Genomic DNA, 19,841 nt, shown 5'->3' with positions numbered 1-19,841 from the left:
CCCTTTGATTCTTAAATTACTGAGAATTTTTCAAATGATTTTTTTCTGCACCTATTTTTCTTCATCATATAACCTTTCAGTTTAATAGATGTTTTATATTGACTTACCAATTTTAAAAAAAGTGTTGTACCAAACTTGTATCCCAGAATAAACCTTTCTTGGTATTTCTGAGTTCTTTTTAAATATTCTATTGGGTTAAATTTGATTTCCATGATTTCTTTTTATTTCTTCTTGTTTCTTTAAAGGTGAGATTTAACTATAATTTAATTTTTATGCTGTTGCCTGCTTTCCATATATGTTACATTAGATTCACAATATGAGTAAGATAGTTTTTTTAACAATTTTTTTATCTTTAAAATATTTTGGTAATACAGGAATTACTTATACTTTTAGGTCTGGTAAAACTTAACTCTGCAATGATCTGGAATGAATGACAATTTTAGAGAAAGGTTTTTTTTTTTTCCATCTGATTAAATTTTAATGGCTACTGGTCTATTCAAGTTTTCTACTTATTAAATCAAGTTTAGTAACATATTTCTTATACAGTTTTGCTCATTTCATCTATCCTTTCAAATATATTGACATAAAGTGGTTTATAATATTCTTTTATGATCAAAAAACAATCTCTAAACTACTATCACCATATTGCCCTTTTAAGAAATACTGTTTATTTATATCCTTCTTTTTTTTATAAATTTATTTATTTGTTTGTTTTTATTTTTGGCTGTGTTTGGTGTTCATTGCTGTGAGTGGGCTTTCTCTAATTGTGGTAAGGGGGGGCTATTCTTCATCACGGTGTGTGGGCTTCTCAGTGTCGTGGCTTCACTTGTTGCAGAGCACGGACCCTAGAGCACAGGCTCAGTAGTTGTGGCTTACAAGCTTAGTTGCTCCGCGGCATGTGGGATCTTCCCAGGCCAGGGATCGAACCCGTGTCCCCTGCATTGGCAGGCGGATTCTTAACCACTGTGCCACCAGGGAAGCCCTTTTTTTTTCTTTTTACTATTACATACTTTTTTCTTTATCAATCTTGCTAGAGGAACCCACATCTAAGCCTGTAACACATATAATTCTCCTAGCCACATAATTATTTCAGGAATGGACATGTTGGGGAAGAAGAAATTTTCTTCTACTCTTCTAGGTTCTTCTGGCTGGTCCAAGAATTAAATCAACATGAGACTGATTAATAGGACAAAATTAAACAAAAGTTTAATAACATATATACATGGGAGAGATCCAGAAAAACTGAGTAACTCACCAAAATGGCTGAATCCTTCACCTTAAATACTATCTTCAGCTAAAGACAAAAAAAAAGGATGTTGGGGGTAATGGTTTGGAACCTCAAAGGGGAGGAAGGCAATTCACATGGAGATGAAAAAGCAAAATGTTCGGTAAACAAATGTTTGCTGGGCCAAGCAGAAGCAGTGGGACACAGAGAGGAATTTTAAGCAGTAGAATTTGCTAGACTCCTCCCTGTTTACACCCCAAGTTCATACTATAGTTATCTATGGTGACAGCTCCCTCCCTGGAACAGGTCCTCTATCTCTATTCTTTAGGCAGCTAGAGGGAAGGTCAAAACTTCTTCCTGAGTCTTTTAGCCTTGATTGTTTTCAGCTGGGAATAATCCTCATGCTGAAGAGATATTTTGGGGTGGCAAATTTTGCTCCCTTACAAACACATACTCTAATATACAATAGTGATAAAGGGGGAAGAGTTTTTTGGAGCTTTTGGAAAATGTGGTCTCTTCCTTAAGAGATAGATACAAAATGAGGTGGTTTCATCCTTCTAAGCACTTTTGAGCACCGATGTGTGGCCCCAAACTACTCTAACCCGATTAGTATTACCTAATAAGAAATGGCACTGCTGGTTTTATAAATGATGGTCTTTTTTCATCTTACTTGGTGATAATTCAAGCTTTATATTTTCTACATAACTAACTGAGATATTTCTTACTCAAAAACTTATATTTTCAAAGTAGAACTTTCAACTATAACTTTGAGAGGCAGGCTGTATAGTGAAAAATTATGTTGTCTATTCATTCATCCAGTCTTTCTTTTATAAACATGTATTGGGTGCCTACTAGGTTTTAAGCACTGCAACAGGCACAAATGATACCAAGAAAAATGAGATTCAATCCGTTCTTTGAAGGAATTTACAATGTAAGTGAGGGATACAGACAGAACCATTCATTCTAAAACAAACAAACAAACAAAACAACGAGTAAAATAGAAACACCAAGAGGGATATCCCTGGGAAAAGACAAAAGTGGCAATTCTGTGTCCTTGATAGTGAAGGAGGGATAATAGACAACAGGGTTTAATTGAACACTAAGTCTTTTGAGGTTCCATAAATTTTGATGCAAAAGCAGTCAGATGTAGAGTTCGTTAAGACAAGTATCCGTTGTACTCTACCCATGGAAATCAGACTAAAATTGTGAAAGCTTTTACTCAGAGGTACCTAAAAAACATAACACATTTAAATTTACAGTGACGAAGGACATAATTTCTAAAATGATTTAGTAATTATAGCTATTACTTTAGAACCGTTAGTCATTACACTGAGGAATAAACTTTCCTGAGAATAGCTAAAATCCATGTTTTCCTTACTTAAAAAAGGATTGGATAAAAAAATAAATAAAATGTTGGCTTGTGTTAATAGACACATTAAGCAGAGAATGACTTATGAGCTAGGAAGCAATTTTTAAATTATGTTAATTTTAGGGTATACGCAAACATGTAACATTTAAACATCAACTATTCCAAGTATTTATTCAATGTTAATTTAATAACATTGCCATAATGCTGTATTATTATTTATCTATAACTCATCCTTCCTTCCCCCTCCCTGTTGTGATTCATTGTGGTCCTAGTGTAATTCCCTGCCCATTGACTTTGGTGTTGGCCATGTGACTTCCTTTGGCAATGGGATGAAATGATGGTGCAGTGAGAATGTACCAACTCTAAGATGAAGCCTCAAGAAACATTAAATGGTTTTGCTCACCCTTCTTGGAGATCCTTCCCCCCATAAATGAGAAGCACTTGCCCTTGGTATTTGGTGGACTAGAATGACAAATACATGGTTCAGAACCTAATCTTCAGTCTGAAATAGAGCTTTCCCAGCCAACCTGTAGACCTATAAGCATGAAATAAATTCTTGTTTTAAGCCATGGAGATTTGGGGGTAGTTATACAGCATATGTCAGCAGAAACCTGACAAATACAGGTCGTTAACTCACTGTCTCTCAAATCTATCTTTGCATGAGGATGATGAAGAGAAAGAAATTAAACTGGTGCGTTCTCTGTGCTAGACACTACTTTGGGTATATAACACATATTATCTCATTTGTAGTATAGCTCAGTGATCAAAATCTAAATTTTATCAAGCTTTATCACTTATTACCTGTTTGTCCTTGGGAAAGTTATTTAACACCTTGGTGCCTATTTGCCCTGTTAGTAAATAGGAAAAATAGCAGAATCTATCTCACTAGTTCCTTTATGGTTTGCATGAGATTTTAAAAAGACAAGAAAAACAATTGCCAGATACACAATAAGTACTCACCAAATGTTAGCTACTATTACACTAATACTCTTTATCCCAGGCCGATGAGGCAAGCTTTGTTAAATCAATTTTAATAATTAAAGAAGATAAGTAATATTAACTATTCTTGCATGGTTTTGAACTCAGGTTTGCTTTATTATAATTTTTTTTTTTACATATTATAAAGTTTGTACTTATTACATATACATGTGAGTTAGAAATCTCTTTCCCCTACAGATCCTACATTTCATAAAAATCTATTAAGGCTTTTTTTCATTTAATGCCAGGATGCTTTGGGGCTAAGGTATCTAATTATTTCAATATGCTCTAAAATATATGGAAAAACTAACTAAAAAGATAAAGAATAATTCCTATGAGAAAATGTAAAAGGAAATAATGGGGGTTTTTGGAATTTTATTTTATTTATTTTGTATGCAGCAGGTTCTTATTAGTTATCTATTTTATACATATTAGTGTATATATGTCAATCCCAATCTCCCAATTCATCCCACCACCACCACCACCACCCCTGGAAATAATGTTTTATCTGAGGGAAAAAAAAAGGGAAAATGTGGAACCTCTTTCTAATTATATAGAGCATTTTAAGAACTTTTGTGGTTTTTAAAAATATACTAAGGTAAAGAGTGTCATAAACTCCAGTGTACTCATAATCCAACTTTAACAGTGCATGTTTTTGAGGCATATTAAAATTCAGAAGCTAATCATAAGATGTAATAAAACAAGCTAATTGCACTTTGCTATGGATATAAAAAAGTAATTTCATTATCTATTGCTGTATAACAAGTTGCCTCAAACCTTAGTGGCATAAAACAACAAACATTTATTATCTTACAATTCCTCTGGGTCTAGGATCTGAGTACAGCTTAGCTGGGTGCCTGTCCCTCAAGCTCTCTCCTGATGTTTCAGACAGCCTGTCATTTTTGGTCTCATCTGAAGGCTCAAGTGGGGGAAGATTTACTTCCAAACTCAGTAACATGGTTGTTGGTAGGATTGAGCTCCTCACAGAATTCAATTGTTTGATGGCTTGTTAGCAGGAGACTTTCCTCATTTCAGGTGGCAGAATTTAGTTCCTTAACGTTTATTGGCCAGAGAACTTCTTTATTTCCTTGCCATGTGGCTCTTGCCATAGGTTAGCTCACAATGTAACAGCACATTGTGAACAAATGAGCGAGAGGAGAGAGAACAAGCACCCAAGGTGGAGGCCACAGTCATTTTTTACAACCTAATCTCAGAAATGAAAATCTTGTTACTTTTGTTGTATTTTATTTGTTAGAAGTAAGTTAATGAGCCTAGCCCCCACTCAAGGGACACAGTGTGGGAATACCAGGAAGCAGGATGTTGGCAGCCATCTGGGAGGCTGCCTCCAGCAGGTTAGGTATAACTTTAAAGTCTAAGATGTCCAAGACACCAGGTCCATAAATATAGGCATTAGTGAAAAATTCTTCTCTGACTTATATGGTAACTGTGTGATTGGCAGGTGGCAACAGGGTTCTGGGCATGGTTATGGAATCTAAATTCTCAAAGCTCTTTAAGAGGATATCATTATTTATCTTATATCAACCAGACCAGCGTTTTTCAGTCAGTGATCTATAAAATCCTTGTGTGTTTAGAAATATTTTCACGTTTCTTTACGTTTAGAGCCATGAGGTTTATAAAATCTATTTTTTATTGGGAAATTTAAACAGTTAAATCTAAAAAAAATTTGTTAAATGAATCACTGAATGAGTGAATAAATGAAACTCATTCATTTGTCTGTTAGGCAGGCTGATATGATGGGTATAATTTAGGAGTCTTTGCTCTGACATTAGTCATACAAAGAAGGAGATGTTCCTTGAATGAAAATTAATTCTGCTTACTATGCACTCTTTTACAAATTTTCTTGGGATTAGAATATCCAGTAATTGACACAGTATTTTTTAAAAGTTTCTTCTCTGAAATAAATACTAATTTTCTGTTTGCATTCCTGTAAGTTTTCTTTGAAATTATATTGATATTTTGGTTGTATTTGAATGACATGAAGGTTTCCTATGAATTGTGAATGGATAAGTTTTACATTCAGGTCTCAGTTATGTTTTCCCAATGATTGATGACATAGTGAAGTTAGGTTTTTACTTTCTAGTGCAAAATCAATTTTTCAACTAGAGTAACTGGCAACTGTAATGAGTTTGGAAAAATCTTTTCTGGTTTCATGCTGAGATTCCATTATCTGCATTTAGAGATTGCTATGTACACAGATGCACAGTACCAGTGGAATGCTGTGTTTCTGTAGTTGCCCCAAACCATTCAGTGGCATAAAGTTTAAATGAGTGTCCTAAAATTACAGCCTTTGGAGAGCCTTAAAATCCTGGGAACAAATTGTGTCGTGTCAATTAATGTAGATGTCTTCAAATCTGGGATTTTATTTCTCCAGAGTACATGTTTTACTTGGGAAACTTCCAGAAATAATAGGCTTCTAGTACCCAGTGAAGTCTCCAACTAAAAATGTTCCTAAAATGTCTATGTTGAGAGGAAGCTAATTCTTCATTGTTTCTTTGGATGTTCAACAATGCCAAAGCAAAATATATGTATTGCATTTCATAAACTAGAAGGAAATTAGTACTAAATTTTATTTGCAAGTTGCAAATATTTTAGCACTAATATTTTATTCACATTGCCATATTCTTTAGTGTGAATTAGTTCATTTTAAAAATATTTGAGGGCTTCCCTGGTGGCGCAGTGGCTGAAAGTCCGCCTGCCGATGCAGAGGACACGGGTTCGTGCCCCGGTCCGGGAAGATCCCACATGCCGCAGAGCGGCTGGGCCCGTGAGCCATGGCCGCTGAGCCTGCGCGTCCAGAGCCTGTGCTCCGGTGCAGCGGGAGAGGCCACAACAGTGAGAGGCCCGCGTACCACAAAAAAAAAAAAAAAAAAAAAAATTGAAACTGAGTTAATCAAGGGTTTTACTAGTAGCATTGATAGGAAAGTTTAAAATTCCTGTAAGATAAAATTTAACAACTGAAATCTCAAATCTCTATAGTCATGATAAGTGCATTTTATGTATGTATTTTTTCCCATCTCTTTGGCTTTCTTTCTTCGATTGCATCCTCATGACACTAATATGTGTTTAAAAGCAAAATAATTTATTTGGTCAATTAATCCTCTTGTTTACATAATGATAAAATAATCCACTGTTTTTTTTTCCACAAAATTTCTTGAAATCACCAGTATTCTCCATCCTATATGGTATTTACAGACTTAGAATGTTTAAAAAAATTGTTCTGAAGTTGACAAAAGGGAAGTCAATTTAGTACCTCTGGGGGGAAAAATAAATCTAGTGCAAAGCATGCAACATGAAGGAAAACTTGTGAAGAAATAATGTTAAAATATCCAGAGGTGAGAGCAGAGAGAAAATTGTATATGACCTTGCATTATCCATCCAACTGAAGCAGGGCTGCGCAAAATGCCATTGAGTTTTCCCACTGGATACAACTCCATCATATTACCTATTAGGGAGGTGACAGACTTTCTACTTATGTTGCCTTTGTGAAAAACCCCCCAGAGTATTAAATTCAGTCCTGGACAAATCGATACTAGAGAAATAGAAAGACCGAGGTGGGGTTTTGAGAAAAACAACACATTGTATGAAATGTCTTAGGATCATAGGGCTGAAAGGAACCCAGAAACGTCATCTAATCTCCCAGCCTGCCTCTGGGCATGATTGCATTTAAACCACTGAATCTCCTTTGAGAAAGGAAACTGTACAACATTTCTACTGTTTTAATATTTCAGATATGTATTTGGCACACTTAACCTAAAATCATTAGACTATAACTTTTTTGTAAACTTGTTTGTTTTTAATTGCAGTGAAGTGAACAAATTTTAGGTTTAAAGCTCCATAAAATTTTACAAATGAATATAGTGGGACTACAACCCAAATCAAAATAAAATACCACATTCTCAGCATTACAGAAGCCTCCCTCGATTCCCTACAGTTGAGTATTCCCCCATCACCCCACAAACACGCTGTAAGTAACTGCCATTCTTATTTATAGACATATTAATTAGTTCTCCTATTTTTGAACTTAATATAAATGTAATTATATATGTTTATCTTTGTTTCTGGGCTTTTTTGTTCAATATTACATAATTCAGCTTTGACTAAAGGAATTTTTTTGTTCTATCATATTCCACTGTATGAATATAGTACAATTTATTTATTCATTCTACTGTTGATGAATATTCTTTTTTCCATTTTATTATGAATAACGTTGTTTTGAGCATTCCTGTGTGTAGCATTTCGTAAAGTTATGTGTACATTTCTGTTGGGGAAATACCTAGGAGAGGGACTGCTAGATCATAGAGTATGTGTATGATTAGCTTCAATAGTACCATCAAACTCTTTCTCAATTCATACCTGCATTGTCAGTGTATAAGAATTTCTGTTCTTTCACAATTTTACCACTGCTCGGCCTTGTAAGTTATTTTAAAATTGTAGCCATTCTGGTAGTATATAAAGATATCTCACTGAAGTTCTAACTTGCACTTTCTTGCTTACTGATGAAGGTGAGTACCCTTTCACACCCTTATTGGATATTTTGATATACTCTTTTTAAATACCTCTTCATGACTTCTGGTATTTTTAATTGTGCAGTAAGAAAAAAATGTATGTATATGTGCACGTGTGTGTATCTTTTTAGATCTGAGTCTACCTTTGATATAGGATATCCGAGTTTGCCCTGGAAGTTACTCCATGATAGCCAATTAAAAAACAAAAAAGGAAAGAGAATTTAGGATTGCATGAAGATGCACTTATTGGGACGGCCTGAAATTGATGTTACTTCTCCACCCGTTCTATTGGTCAAAATTTAATTTTGCTACAGGAGTTCCATTAACTGTAAGAAGTTGTAATCTTGTTGATTAGCCAGGATGTAGCGACTATAAGTTTGAACACCTAGTCAATCTCTGGCACATACTAAAAAATATTTTATAGAAAGGTTTTTAGAAAGCAAGTCATCTCAGTATCATAATTAAGTCAGCCTATCTTGACTGTCTCTCTATTAGAATCAAAGCTATGTCTGTGCTTACCATTTATTTCTGATTTTGATTTTCTGTATATATATGTGCGTCTCTCTCTCTCTCTCTCTCTCTCTCTCTCTCTCTCTCTATATATATATATATATATATATATATATATATGGCGAATTCATTCCATCTAACATTTTGTTAAATTGAGTTCCTTTCATATAAATTTTGTTACACTGATTTCTCTGTCTTTTATAGACTCCCAGAGTTGAAAAAGACCACAGAGGTCATCTGGTCCGATCCTCATCCAATGCATAAATCGCCTCCAGCTGGTTAAACTCATTTTTAATTCCAAAGCTATTCTCCAAGTTCCTAGTCATTTCATCAGAAAACTTAATTAACAGGGACTCTATTCAATCTATTGACTCATGAGGCCAGCTTAACAAAATTAATAAATATATAATTTGGCTGACTGCACAGTGAGGTGAAAGGTTTCAGAGTAATGTGCATTACTTCAATGCCTGTAATTCCTTCCATAACATTACCAAGCAATATTAGATAATCTTAAATTCACTTTGCTGTGAAAAAATAAAAATCTGTCTAGTTACAACAGCATGCTATTGGGAGATCAAAAATATCGTACTTGTAGGTAAAATGTGCTAGATGGGCAAATTAATGTTTCAGATGAACCACAGGAAGCAAAGAACACTTGAAATTCAGTAACTTCATGAATTTTTTCTTGAAAAATGTAACATATTTGAAAAGCTACCATGATTATAGACCAAGCTGCCAATCTTAAGTACCACTGTTTATATAAACGGCAATATGAAAACTATTGATATTTCCTGGGCTTGTGTAGTTCACAGACATTTGGTCCTAACCAGTATGTTCATGTACAAAACTCAACAAAGAGTAAAATTAGAAATTTGAATTTGTGTTATGTAACATTTGAAATTTAAATAAGGTAACAAAAATGCCATTGAAAGTACCTGATCCCTGGTTATAAAGCAAATCGGGTAACTTTATTTCATGTCGACAAAAGTATTTTCTTTTTCATTAGCAACGTGAGTTTTCATAGGTCATACCATATCCAGTGAAGATTTCTGACTGATCAATTGCATGTGAAAACTTGCTTCCCTACAGAGGCACAAGAAAACCCACACTGTGATTGACAATAACTGTTATAAGTTATTTAAGGTGCAGATTATGATAATGATAAACATTTTACCAACTTTGAAGTTTCTTATTGTTAAAGTACATTTTTGATGGCTTCAGAATGACTTTTACAGACACAAAAGATTATTCAGGGGTCCACTTTGGTTTTTAAAATATATATTTGATTTCTTAGAGGAGCTAGATCTTAAAAATTTCAGCTTAGTTTAAAATTTTTATTTTTTAAGATTTTTTTGATGTGGACCATTTTTAAAGTCTTTATTGAATTTGTTACAATATTGCTTCTGTTTTATGTTTTGTTTCTTTTTTTTTTTTTTTTGCAGTACACGGGCCTCTCACTGTTGTGGCCTCTCCCGTTGTGGAGCACAGGCTCCGGACGTGCAGGCTCAGCGGCCATGGCTCACGGGCCTAGCTGCCTGGCGGCATGTGGGATCTTCCCGGACTAGGGCACGAACCCGTGTCCCCTGCATTGGCAGGCAGACTCTCAACCACTACGCCACCAGGGGAGCCCTTTTTTTTTTTTTTTGGCCACGAGGCATGTGGGATCTTAGCTTCCCGATCTTAGCTTAAACCCTCACCCCCAGCAGTGGAAGGTGACCTTTTAACCACTGCACCACCAGGGAAGTCCCAATAAATACTTTTATTCTGCTTGCAAGTCTAACAAATATGAACAATCACTTTTAAGAGGGTTTTTGATTAATATGTAGTCTCCTTCCTAAACTTGGAAAATTAAATTCCTTTAAATATTTTAACTTGTAATTATAAACTTTAAAATATTAAATTTCTTCTTTCTGTACTTCAATTACCTGAGAGATAAATCTTCTAATCCATTATAATTAACTTAGGAGGGTCTCCACAAGGAATATTTTTAGGGTTACCTTCTTAGCTAACAAATATTGCTTATCAACCAGAGATCTAATTCAGGAATACAATTTAAAGATGCTCAGAAGCAGGGTGATTTGAGTGTTTTCTTTTGCATTCTTCTGACAGCTCTAATGGAACCCCTTCTTACAGCCATATACCACAGACTCCAAAATTTGAAGAGAACATTGGGTTAGGTAGCCAAAAAGGAAGGTTTGAGCCTTATCAAATTGCTTACATTACAAGTCAGGTTAGAGTCTGTAATCCTCTGTAAGGTGATTATGCCACTGTTTGGATGTAACTAATATATTTTCTAAAACATTCAAGTCTGAATTCTGTTTATATTTTCTTTCTTATCTGTTAGAATCTTTTCCTACAAGTAATAAAATAGTATCTTACTGAATTTTAAATATTTTCTCCTGATATATTTGTGCCTTATAGTCCCAGCTTTTAAAGTCATTCTACTGAATTATGAAATTAAACATTTTTGTATTAATTTTACATGCAGTCATCGGCCCTACTAATTTCCTATTTTATGCCTCAAAGTTGGCATAATTTGGGGTTAGAGAGTAAGGGTGAAGAAACGAAGTCAGTCTTGATCACCAAACACCTCCCAGTTATATTCTTAGATTTCCCTGGTATTTCATCTCTCTTATGGTTCCAGGTATATCTTACAAGGAAATTTCTTAAAGTAGTGTGAGTTTTCTATCAAGGAGCATTACTAGCTAGAACACATCCATAAAATATACTCACACTCTCCCTGTTTATTCAGGGAAGGCATCATACCAAAGCTCAGTTTGAGTAAAGAGACCAAAGAAGAACAGAGGAGTGTATTCTATGTAGCTAGTTCTCCAGTGGCCTGGTTTCATCTAAGGGCAGATTTCAGAGCACCCAGAGTCATGCTTCTCAAACTAGAGTATCTTCCAGATGACAACTCACGCAAATATGTCAATGAGTTTTCACAGCTGTAGGATAACCAAAGCACATTTCAGTTCAATGCCAAATTTCCCTGAATATTTAGAGAAAAATATTTTTGAATGTATATTCTCTTTAATGGTATTTTAATGCTCACTCATATGCAGTATCAGTAGAATCCCACTTTACTACATCAGCCAATCTCATAGATATGTTTTGACAGTGCATTCTTTTGTAATACTAGGGAATTCCATGGGATGGTTGTATCAAAGTAAATAGGATATACTATTTTAGAATAAGCAACGTATGCCAATGTATGGCATGGATGCGTTGTAATAATCGCTTATTGAAATTATCGAGGATGACATTGAAAGTCTCTTCTTGGGGACTTCTCTGGTGGCACAGTGGTTAAGAATCCGCCTGCCAATGCAGGGGACATGGGTTCGAGCCCTGGCCTGGGAAGATCCCACATGCTGCGGAGCAACTAAGCCCGTGCACCACAACTACTGAGCCTGCGCACCACAGCTACTGAAGCCTGCGTACCTAGAGCCCGTGCTCCGCAACAACAGAAGCCACCACAAGGAGAAGCCTGCGCACCGCAACGAGAAACAGCCCCCTCTTGCTGCAACTAGGGAAAGCCTGCACACAGCAACGAAGACCCAATGCAGTCAAAAATAAATAAATAATTTTATTTTTTATAAGTCTTCTTTTGAAAATTTTATCACCTTATAAACCAGTTTAAATTTGGTTTTCACTTTAATTACTTAAAAAAACCCTTGACTCTCAAAAATCCACTCATCCTCCTGCTGCAATTATTATAGATCAGATCTTTTGGTTACATGTTATACCGTTTAGTTCCACTTTCTCAGTGACAGTACCAAATAGTCCAAGGTTGTGATTTAGTTGCATCTATAATTTACCATTTTACTATGCCTTATTTTAAAAATATGTGTTAACTTGAAACAATAATTCAGGAATTAAGAAACTAAAAAACATTAGAAGTATAAGAATGAATTTGCTAAAATATATAATGTAATGCAAAAAGTTCAAGGGAACATTAAATTATTAAGACAATAGCAAAAAAGATACTATCATCATTCTAATCATAGCATGAGACTTGATGGTAGGTGGTGATAAACAGTCAAACAGTAGGATGTACTTACATGCTTATTTAAAATATGAATACAAAAAATGAAATGTCATCCCCCTGAGCAAAAATTATATAAATTCACTTCTTTTTTGTAGTAATAACCATAACATAATAATCGTGAATTTAAATGAAAATCACCAAAATATAGGGAAAAGAAGAAAAGTGTTGTTTATAGGATACAATAAAATGATAACTTGATGAAAATAGCAAATAAAAATTGCTTGAATCTTATTTCAAGGTCAGCTTTAGAACTACCTAATATGGTTAAGTTCTAGATTAGTATATGAGTTTGCCTTCTTAGGTCATTATTATTGTAATTATTATTAAACTATTATAGAAAGGGACAAAAATGTTTGGGTCAAAATGAAGCAGCAAATTAAAAAAAAAAATAGTCTTTGTTAAACAATGCTATCTAATTACAATTTAAATGTAGTGAAAAACGTGTCGGCACAAGTGGTTGAGAGACTATGGTGATTCTGAATATTTTACAGTTGGACTACACTATTAATATAAATTATTTGTCCATTTCATTCATCTTTTTTTGGATAAATTTATTTTATTTATTTATTTTTGGCTGTGTTGGGTCTTCGTTGCTGCGCTCAGGCTTTCTCTAGTTGCGGTAAGCAGGGTCTACGCTTCCTTGCGGTACGCAGGCTTCTCATTTCAGTGGCTTCTTTTGTTGCGGAGCACTGTCTCTACGCTCACAGGCTCAGTAGTTGTGGCTTGCGGGCTCTAGAGTACAGGCTCAGTAGCTGTGCCACGCAGGCTTAGTTGCTCCTCTGCATGTGGGATCTTCCCAGACCAGCGCTCAAACCCGTGTCCCCTACATTGGCAGGCGGTTTCTTAACTACTGCGCCACCAGGGAAGCCCTTATTTGTCTTTCATATATTTATATTTTATGATGATATCTGTGATAACATGAAAATGTGAAGAATGAAGGATGATAAACTACATGATGAAAAAAGATAGGATATATAAAGATGACGTTGATTTTTTAAAAAGATTTTCTTGATGTGAACCATTTTTTTAAATTAATTAATTAATTAAGGCTGAGCCAGGTCTTAGTTGCAGCATGTGAGATCTTCGTTGTGGCATGCAGGATCTTGAGTTGCGGCATGCATGCAGGATCTAGTTCCCTGACCGGGGGTTGAACCCAGACCCTGCACTGGGAGTGTGGAGTCTTACCCACTGGACCACCAGGGAAGTCCCGATGTGGACCATTTTTAAAGTATTGAATTTGTTACAACGTTGCTTCTGTGTTTTTTTATGTTCTGGTTTTGTTGGTCACGAGGCATGTGGATCTTAGCTCCCTGACCAGGGATCGAACCTGCACCCTGTGCATTGGAAGGTGAAGCCTCAACCACTGGACCACCAGGGAACTCCCTGACATTGATTCTTTAAAAAGCTTGTTCACTGAAAAAAAATTGTCAAATTTGCATGAAAACAGACTGGTATAACCCACGTTAAGGTCATTGTATATCTTCTTTATTTTTCTTCTTCAAAATTGTCTGGCTATTCTTGTCTCTCTGCATCTTCACTTCATTTTAATAATCAACTTGTCAAATGTCACAAAAAAAGTCTGGATTTTTAATTGAAATTTCATTGAAATTGTATACATATATTTGAAGGAAATTGATACCTTTGCATTATTGAGTCTTCCAATCCATGAAAATCCCTCCAACTATTTTTGCAATCTTTAATATCTCTCAAAAATATTTTGTAGTTTGGTGTATAGACTGATTTTCTGTATTTTCCTTTCTTTTACTGTCTTTGCTTTAATCTAAATATATTCTACTAACTTATCTATCTCCAACTAGTCTTCTCTTTAGCTGTGTCTAATCTGCTGTCAATGCCGTCCATTGAGTTATTTTTAATATTTATTGTATTCTTTACATCTAGGTTTTCCATAGTTTCTATAGTAATTCTTCTTCATAGATCCTGGTTATATGCTGATATTAACCATTTAACCCCCCCCCCCCAATTTTCTTTACTATATTAATCATAGCGTCCTCGAAGTCAAAGCCTGATATCTCTAATATCAGAATCTCCAGTAGATTTTTTTTTTGACTCTTGATTGTGGTAATTCATGTGTCAAATGTAGTGTAGTCTATTGCTGTGTCAGGTTATTTTTGATTGCATGCTGAAAATTATATATGAAAAATTATAGATATAATTTGAATCTTTTGAAGATGTTTTTCTTCATTGAGGATTTCCTCTTGTCTGTAGCAGGATTTAGACTAGAAGATCGTTGAAGTCTATCACAGATTAAACTGGCTTTCTGTCATTGTGAAAACCATTTCTGATTCTCCTTTAATTCTTTGGTGTAGCCATTTGAGCATCCCAATTGAAAATTTGAGAATGTCACCAGGTTCCCTCCTCATTGATGTACTCTATATACCTTTTTTTTTTTTTTCTTCTTTCTAGCCTTTTGAAACTGCTAAAGGCTACTCAGTGGCTCATCCATCACTGATGAACAGTCATATGCTGCCAGGACAAAAAATGTACTAAATGTCAGACTGTCCCTCTGCACTTCTCATCAGGATCTTGGGTATAAGTTTGAGTACCTTAGCAGCTCTCCCAGTTTTTCAAACAGATGTTTTTAATGTGTATTATCCATCTTTTCCTGTTGTTATTGGTGAGAGGATTGGTCTGATACAAGCTAGTTCATTATAGCCAGAATTAAAAGTGGCGCTCTTACCTCTTCATTTAAGAAAAACTTCAACTGGTATTTATATGAGACAGTCAACATTACTAATCAGTGGTTCCCAGACACTCATAGCAATTTTATGTAACTTATCTCCTTATGAGATGTACATCAAAATTTCCAGTATTAGTGACCTGTTTTACATCATGTTTTCAGTAATACTCTGGGCATTACTCCTGTGTGATCATATTAATCTCTTGCCATTTTTTTTCCCACATACTAAATTTTATTTTGTTTAAGATAACATCGATTTTAAGAAATGTTTTATATCATAATTTAAAGAAAAAAATGTTATCATTTATAATTATGTCAAAATTTTAAGATGCTTCCCGATTTCAGAAATGCCAAAATGTTAATAATATGAAGCTATATGAACTATAAAACTATATATAGTTTCATACAATAAGAAAAATAGTTTTTTTTAAATTAAACTTGGAATCTCAAAATATTCGAAAACAAAGAAATAAAAAATTGCCTATCATAAAAATCTGATACATAATGTGGGTTTTTCTCAATTCAGTCATATTTTTGGAGTTATTAGCTGAACTAAAAAACATCATTAATTAATGAAGTAGATATGAAATTTAAAAATTCTTTTATGATAATTAATATAAAACCTTTGCATTTAAAAATAAATACACAAACATATATTATGTAATAGAATACAAAAGTTTTTATACATGACACACCAAAAGTTCTTTTGTGAAGAATTTGAGAATTACTGATTATGAGTAATGCGTAAATTTTGGATCCTTTTAGAAATTCTTTAAAATAGTGATCCTGTAATATATATCAAGCAGCGGTTAACATTATTATTAAACATTATTGTTTTCCCCAGTGAATGAAAGCTTGTCTGAATGAGTGAGAAGGATATCATAAGTATACATATATTATTTTAATTCCTAATTTTCATTAATTCAGCATGTATTTAGTACTACTGCACCAAGCAGTATAATAAATGCTGAAATTACAGTTCTCACTATATTACCTCGTGCTAGTGGTACATTGATGCATGGTTCTTGCTCCCAAAGTATATAACACATAATAATGAGAGAATCAAGGAGTTCATATGCCATTTTAAAAATCATATGATAAAGAGTATTATGGCAAAAAAAGCAAGATGGTAAGGGTATAATTCCATAGAAGATGGTCTAGTTCTCCACTGGAAGGTAAAATTCACTGGGCAAATATGCTAGGTTTCCAGTGCTCTAATCTTTGAAGGCACAGAGATATGAGAAAGCATGGCCTATTTAGTCTGACATTGTTTGGTCTGGCTAAAGGATTAGAATGTTTGAGAGTGAGAACTAGAAATTAGCATTAGAGGGACAATCACAAGCCAGCTTAAGTTTTATGACCTTGTCAAGGGATTGAGAATGTACCATGTAGACGTAGTGGGGCTATTAAAGAAGTGTAGCAAGGGATGGCCGTAAATATGATGGGATATGGCAGTTGTTTTCCAAGATCTGTTGATAGTAGAATTGTAGTAGTAAGGGCCAGGTATAGCTCAATGTGTTTTACATGTATGAACTCATTTGTTCTGCATAACAATCCAGTGGAGTAGCCCCACTCTTTCTTATCTCACTTAACAGATGAGGACAGGCTGCGAGAAATTACATAACCTGTCCATATTCACACAATTTGAAAATGTTGAATACGGCATTCAGTTGACATTATAACTTCAGAGCGTGAATTCACAGCCTGTCCTTTAAGCACACACTTGCTACTCAATGGAAGTGCACTAAGCAGCATCACTGACATCTTCTGCAAGTTGTGGGAAATACAAAATTTCAGGCCCCACCCGGACTTGCATTTTAACAACATCTGCAGGTGATTTACATGCACATGAAAGTTTGAGAAGCATGGCACACTGCTTCTGCACCCCAGGCTCTTTTGAAAGAAGATCTTTCTGGGATAATAGGCCTAAAATGCCTTTTGTTCCTATGGACTTTGTTCCAGTGTTTGAGTCATAGACAGAGATTACACCTAAGTAATATCAATAAATCTGGATGAAAATTGGAAAACTTACTTTGGATATTTTGCCTGCTCAGTAAAAATGCTTGTCATGTGTCTTCTGCATTATCTGTTTAAGTAGGAGCACCAGATTTGGAGGTGAGACAGGCTCAAAAGATACATCATGAAAAAAATATATAACATTACCGTGCTTCCCCAGGGGTAAGATAAGTATCACTGGATGTGAGACAGATCATTTTAGTTGGTACATGGACAAGATGTTACACAGCAAAGATTGAGGACATAACTCCATTTTCAATTCTCTCTCAATCCTCTGATCAACTCAGATCAAGCATTTTTGAGACTCTATTTCTCTTAACATTTTTCTACCATTGTCCTTTTTAAAAAGAGAGAGAAATAGCTTTGGGCAGGTAATAATAACAAAGTGGGATTTTTGCCAATGTTTTGGTTTTGTTGCATTTTTGTTTATAATCATTTTATATTTATGGTTTTTTTTTCTTTTTCTCTATATTTATGGTTTTAAAGGATGATAGATTTGAAACTCCCTTTAAGATAACATTTAAGTAAAAATCTGTCCATTTTAAATAAAGTAATTAAGACAGTAATAATATAGTTGATACGTGGATGTGGAAAACACTGTGATGGATGTGTGTTAAAACTGAAGATTAAGACCACTGATATACAGGAAAATCATTGTTAAAATGTTTTAAAAAAAACTAAACACGTGAATCCATGACAGAGCTTATTCTCAAAGAGTTTTAAGCAAGTTTAAGCATCATTTCAATTAACAATGTCTTTTATTTCCCTTTGTCTAGAGTGTGGTGTTATCTGAATGTCCTTCTAGGAGGGCAAAGGCTCTGGGTCACCCTGTGACTCACCACTCTTCCCTCCAACCAAGATGACACCTGACTGGAAAGAGGAACACGATGCAGTCAGTTGAGATAGGAACACATATTTCCTCTTGACAGAAGCACAGGTCTTTTCCCTCTCTGGGAGGATCCCTAAAGACAGTAGCTAGTGGCTTCTCAGCTTACCTCTACCACATCCCTGACCTTGTCCCTTTTGGAGGACGACCAAGAAATTCTAGGATGAAGCAAAGAATAAGATGCATTATATGAAAGATCCTTATGTAGAAAAAGTGCTATACAAATATTGATTATGCATATTGTTATTGTTTTAAAGGGAAACATCTTCCTCATATATAGGAACCAAATAGAATAAGGGGAAATTTGGACTCTAACTTACAATCTTGGTTTTTTTAAAATCCAAAGCTTATTTAAATAACAACTCCTTCTCAGACCCACTAAGATCTGTAAATCACTATATTTTTTAATGCTGAGGAAAAGAAAAGATTACCTCTAAGTGCTTCAAATCCCAGCAGTGTTTTTAATGAACCAAGCTTGTTTTTAATCAATACTTAAGCTATGGGGGTTTTATTTTTTATTTTCTTATGGTGTTGCTTTTAGATTTCTGTGCTTACAAAGAGAAAATAACAAATGTCATGCTTGGAACAGAGAAGTGACTTCGATGTTGCAAATCAATGAGAAGCATTGTTTAGCTAAGTATGACAGATAAGAGTGAAAACAAATGCCATTTCCCAATCTTATAAGAAATCACCATTATGAGGCATCATCTGCAGGTGGGCACCGGAAAAGGTAGCTTTTGAGCCTGGAGCTTTAAGTTGTTCGCAGAAATCTTTTCAGGTTAATATGAGTGAAATGCAATGCCTTCCAGAACATTAAACCTGTCTTTAATTGTTAATCTCTTTTATTTGTAGGCCATTTTATTTTGTACAAAGTGCCTTTACCTCACATTGTATCATTTAAATCTCACAACATTTCTGACAGGCAGACAGAGTGGGGTTTTATTATAGTCATCTCACAGATGGAAAATTGGAGATTCAAAGATATTAAACAATTAGCCTAAGGTCATGCAAATTGGTAAATGGTAGAGCACAATGGGTACATAATTCATGTAGAGTCTGAGGAGAGAGAATTTGTTCTGATTTCCTAGCCAAAATGTCCTCAGTGGATATATTGAAGAGAAGGAGTTCAGTTTCAAATATAAAAGTAATTAGGTGGAAGTTAAATTCTTTAAATCCAATGTAATCTTTATTAATTTATTCAACTAATATTTATTATGTACTGTCTGCATGCTAGATGTAGTTCTGACGTTGAGAAGAAGGCAAAATCCAAGACAGTAGCAGTCCCTGAGCTTGAGAAATTTACAGTCTAACAAATTATGATTAAGCATGTTTTAAAAATTTATTTATTTAATTTATTTATTTTTGGCTGCATTGGGTCTTTGTTGCTACATGCAAGCTTTCTCTAGTTGCAGCAAGTGGGGCCTACTCTTCGTTGCGGTGCATGGACTTCTCGTTACGGTGGCTTCTCTTGTTGCAGAGCATGGGCTCTAGGCATGCAGGCTTCAGTAGTTATGACACGTGGGCTCAGTAGTTGTGGCTCGCAGGCTCTAGAGTGCAGGCTCGGTAGTTGTGGCACACAGGCTTAGTT

This window comes from Phocoena phocoena, chromosome 11 (assembly GCF_963924675.1).
Source record: "Phocoena phocoena chromosome 11, mPhoPho1.1, whole genome shotgun sequence".
NCBI classification, from domain to species: domain Eukaryota; kingdom Metazoa; phylum Chordata; class Mammalia; order Artiodactyla; family Phocoenidae; genus Phocoena; species Phocoena phocoena.
This window is presented reverse-complemented; position numbering follows the sequence as displayed.